Here is a 5,314-nt window from a genome sequence, read left to right on the forward strand (position 1 = left end):
ACAAATTATTAGAGTAGGTTTAGGTTAGACATCTGCAAGAACTACTTCACAGTTAGGGCGGCTAGGAGCTGGAACCAACTTCCTAGGGAAGTGGTGCTGGCTCCTACCCTGGGGGTCTTTAAAAAGAGGCTTGATGCCTACCTGGCTGGAGTCATTTGAGTCCAGTCTTTTCTCCCGCCCAGGCGGGGGGTCGGACTTGAAGATCTATAAGGACCCTGCTGACCCGACTTCTGGATTCTATGATTCTCTTCTACATCTCACTGGAAGGAAAAGGGAACACTGTTCCCCTTGTTAAAACAGCTTGTTTCATGGAAGCAAGCTATTCACCTTATTAAATGTGCACTTGTCCTGCCTAGCTATAGAAGCTAGATATTCCAAAGCCACCCAGAAGCCTTCCCATTTTCTATGCAAGGGTATTGACAGAACTCTATGATGATGGGCAGTCTTCTTTCTGAGCTGCCCCTGTTGGTAAGCAGAATCTGAAATCTCCCGATGGAGAGATTGTAGCAATATGCAGGAGGGGAAGGGGGAGAATTTTAAATGCAGAGAATATGATGATATCTCTCAGCTGAAATGGGCCGTTGCATTACCCAATGTTGTTTCCATCCATAAGGAGCTTTCCATTTCTGTGTTTGAGTGGCTGTTTTTTCTCCTTTAATTAAAAAAAACAAAAAAACAACCCCACCTCCCCAACCAAATGATTCATAAAATATTAACAGGCACCATTTGGTGCCTCTTGGCTGCTTAAGCTTGTTGCCTTGCGTGTCCTCAGGGTGATAAAGCTGCTCAGCTTGGTGCTTCTCTCACCTTAAGGATGCATTAAAGTAACACGCTTGGCATCACAGGAAATGCTGAAGCGATTGCCCAGCACAGCCAGGATCCATAGGGGTCCCACACTTGGAGCACAGCTCTTCTAATGAAATTTTGCAGAAGGCTAGGCAGTTGTAAGGCTGAATCCCTTTTATTATATTAATTTTTTTTAAATTTAACTTTAATGTACAGAAGTGATGGCTGTACATGCACAGTAGGTGCTGTGCCACAGGATTTTTATTGCACTGTGTTCTGTGATGGACCAGGAACAGTAATGTTTTAATGGGTAAAGAGAAAAAAGCCTCTAAACCTGTCCAACACCTTTATGAATATGGATTTGGAAGCTGTTTTAGTCTCTACTGAGAGTTGTTTTTTCTTTTCTCCCTCTCCCCATACCTTTAAAGTGCTGCTGCCAGCATTTTATTTGCATCAGAATACCAGCATTGGAATAACAGAGGTTTGCAGGTCCAGATATAAGGTGCTGTGGCTCTGCTATGGGGTTGGTTTTTGTATCTTTGGCTGCAGGAGGGGTCATCCCAGCACGGAGAGTGAGGGGAGGGAATACTATAGCTCGAAGAGCATTTGGGGCTGCAGGGCTGGAATAGCAGAGGACTTTGCAGCATGTACTGAAAGACGCTATCCGCTATGGGAAGGGTGCTTTTACAGGACGTGACTTCACCCAGTCATATGAGCATGTTAATGAAAATGTGGAACTGGGAAGGTGTTGAGGTAGTTATGGTGCTGGTAGTACGTGCGTGTTGTAGCATTCTAGAACACTTAGCCATGGATTGTAAAGAAACTTTTGACTTGCAAAGTGAATTCAGAACAGAGTTTTAACTTTGAATTTCCTGGTTGCTGTTGGTGTGTGTCACCCCTTTGAACATAAGTAGCAGTATGTATGACATGTTATAACTCTTGCTTTCCCAGGGTGTGTGATTAAGTTGCATACAGTAGCACATCAGGGAACAGTTATTCAAGAGTTTGTTCTGAAGGGCAACAGTGACTGTGTCTGATCAGATATGCCGCTCTGACTACACATGCCTGTGGTGAGAGGGAATAATAAAATAAAGTCTTCAATCATACAACCTGATCACAGCATTGTCTGTAACGATTGATAAGCCCTTTCAGAACAATCGGCTGATAGCTAGTTGAGTTGTGCCCTAGAGCTGGTTTTTTTTTTTTTTTTTTTTCTTTTTTTTTTCTTCTTGCATTCATTTAGAGTCTGAATAAACATAAATTTGATTAAGGTTGCAATTTTGTCTGCTAGCTGCTTTTTTAAATCTGTGCCTGACCAAAAATGATGCGAAGTCTGGATCTCTTTCTTCTCCAAAAGATTTAAAAAATGCCCTTTTGGTTTCTCTGTATATTTTCTTCATGTCCTTTAGGACATACCTGGCATTTTGAGGTCCCCTGAAATTCTGATGTTTTAATTTAGCACAAATTGACTATCATTACAAGGCAGTTGTAGGGAGACAGAAGTATAGAGGTGTCTTGCTCACTGAGCAGTTGGATGAATTAGGCACTGGACTGGGAGTCAGGATGGCTGGGTTCTGGTCCCAGCCACATCACTGACCTGTTGTATTACTTTGGGCGAGTCGCTTTGCTACTTCATCTTGGGTGCCACTTTGGAATAATGACATTTCAGATGCTTAGATCTCAACCTTTTTCAGAATCACTAAATAAATACCCATGTTTATATAAAGGGCTTTTTGTGTTTGCATTAGAAGAAAAAAATCAATGTGACTGCTTGGGTTCCTTCTGTTTATTATTCTCATATTAAATACAGCCCTAACTGTGACTACCTGAGTTGTGCAGCATGTTCTTCCACAGTGTGGCATGAGAAGGGTTTTCTGGTAAATGCCCATTAGTCATGTGCAGAGGATATGCAATAGGATGGGACCTCATTGCAGCTGAAGTGCCATGGGGTGCATGTTCCTGCTGGATTAGATTAGAAGTAGACTCTGGGAGAAAAGAACAACAAGGTCTTGTGTGTGTGTGGTGGGGGATTTGTTTGAAGGCAGTGACTGTCGACCTGTTTTGGGCACTGTCTGGTGAACTGCAAATTGTTCTGTATCCCACAATCCTTTGGCTGCAGAAGAATATGGGATTTTGGTCAGAGAATGGTATTGTTTTTAGTTGTTTTTGGATGGGCAGCTGGCCTTGTACCACAGAGAAGAGAGAGAGGACTGCTGAACGGAGATGTTTCCTTCATAGTATACAGTTCCCGATCACCCAAAGAGTCCAGATACAAGGCTTCATTACTCCCTGGAGCACTGCTGCTGCTCCAGAGCTGAAAGAGGGACGTATGGCAGGGCCGTAGTGCACCTTTCTCCTGGGTCCCCAGTGTTGTGCTCCTGGGTGGGGTGGCCAGACTCCTCTCCATGCCACTTGTTGCAAGTTGAGCAAACGGCACTAATGCAAAGTGGGGAGTTGGTCATGTGTTAGGTTATGTTTTGTTGTTTTTGGTTTGCAGTGCTTGCATGTTGGAAAGTTTCAGAATGGGCTAAGAGGGTTCTGCTTGAGTATCCCACTTATGCTTTGCTAAAGGGTGGCAGCTGCAGACACTAGGTATCTCATCCACAGTTCCTTAAAGTGGTAGCTTTTTCAAGGGGGGCTACAAAAGGCCACTGGGGATTCCTTGAGCACAAGGAAAGCATGGGACAGAGGTCAGACTCCCGTATGTTCATGGGGCAGTGCTCATAATCCCCATAACAGTGGCTGTTGTGTTTATAGGCAGGTCCTTTTCTTAAAATGGCAGCCACAATGGGCCCTTAGCTGTCACAGTGGGTCAGACCTGTGCAACATGCTAGGTACTGTACAAATGCAGGATAAATGAATATCCCCTTCTGTAGTATAATTAAGTAAATACTCTTTGTTTTCCTAATACCTTCTCTGTCCCTCCAGTTCATCTAACCCAGGCAAATAATTTATGGATCTTGTGTATTGCTATGGCATTCAGTACAGCCGTGCAAGTGGAGGCCCTTTTTGTTACAGGAGGTGTTGATTCTGAAGCGGACCAAGGCTATACATCAGAGCTGACTACATGTATTGGTTTACTAGTTTTTTGAAGGCAGGGTAGATATGCACCTTTAGACTACCTAAATATAAAGTAATATAGCTGTTTATCAGTGTGAGGACTGACACACTTGAAGTCTCCTTTTTTTTGCATTGTTCTCCTTTTGTTCTGTTTAGCAGCTTCCCTCTGTAGGTTTCTACGAGTCAATGTTCACAACTTCTGTAGAACTTGGCTTGGACCCCAGCCGTTTGGACTCTGTCTTCAACGTAGCTTCTAGTGCGTTGTTGCTCATCTGTGTCTCTTGCCAGTGGGCTGAAGTCATAACTGAGCTTTCTGTCATGGCTGTTGGGAGGAAAAGAGAGGACGCAGTAGGGTTTTCTTGCTGCCTGGTTGGGGCTGCCCTCATTGGCATGTTGGATAATGTTTTGTTTCATTTAGTCTAATTTGGAACAGCCAGAGACGAGGCTTCCACTTCCCTTTGCAGAATGGTTCCCCACCCTAATGGATTTCACTCCTCAGCTGATAAATCATTTTTGGTACCCAGTTCCAGTTTGCCTTTCCTTCATGCCTTCTATTACCCATAGTTAAAATCATGGAGGAGCACATGTGGATTAAACCCTTTTCACAAACTAACAAACCCATTTCCTCTTGTTCCCAACCCTGCAACACCACAACATGTATCATAATTAGGGTGTTTTGAATACCTCATTTTTTAATTTTTTATTTTAAAAGCTGGTGCACTGGAATTGCCTGGTTCCATCTTCTCCCTCCATGTGGAGACTTGACTGACTGAGCCAGGATCAAATCCAAGCAAAGCCATGTGAGCTTCTTGGAGGGGAAAAGTGCAGTGTAAATTGGTGTTAGATAAGTCAGCTAAAGCTTTAATCTATCTTTGACTTTGCTGTCTCTGAATGTGTGCCAGCCATGGGTGAATGGCACTGTGACAAATATTTTAGGTGCTGCTGCACAGGCCAGGGAAGAAAAGTACAAGCCCACACAATGCACAACAGCTGCTGTCTGGGGATGGAGGAAAAACTGTGTTCCTAACACAAGGGGGTCATTTCAACTCAGGATTTCACCAACGCTGAGAGTCATTCGGATCCTGGGCTCAGTTTTGCCTGCTACTTTTCTGCCTTGCCTGCCTCAAAGGTGACAACCAACAAAGGGTTGTTGTGAAATGTTGATGTTTTGTAGCAGTCATTTGAAACATTTAAGTTTAGAAACCTTGTTTTGATTGCGAGAGTTTGAAAGCTAGCTTTCCACTTAGGGTCACCATGGAGATAAAGGAAGCATTTGATCCTTTAAATGAATGTCAATAGCAAAGCCATAGGATACAGTGTTGGCTTCCTGTATAAAGCACGGGTATGTGAGGCACAAGTTGAGAACAGGAAACAGCAAAAAACTCTTGAGAAGTCTATCATAGAAATAAGCCCACGTTATCTGTGAAATCTGAGGGGATGCTGTGTCACTGTGGAAATATTAGGGATA

This window comes from Crocodylus porosus, unplaced genomic scaffold, assembly GCF_001723895.1.
Source record: "Crocodylus porosus isolate Cpor-Errol unplaced genomic scaffold, CroPor_comp1, whole genome shotgun sequence".
NCBI classification, from domain to species: domain Eukaryota; kingdom Metazoa; phylum Chordata; order Crocodylia; family Crocodylidae; genus Crocodylus; species Crocodylus porosus.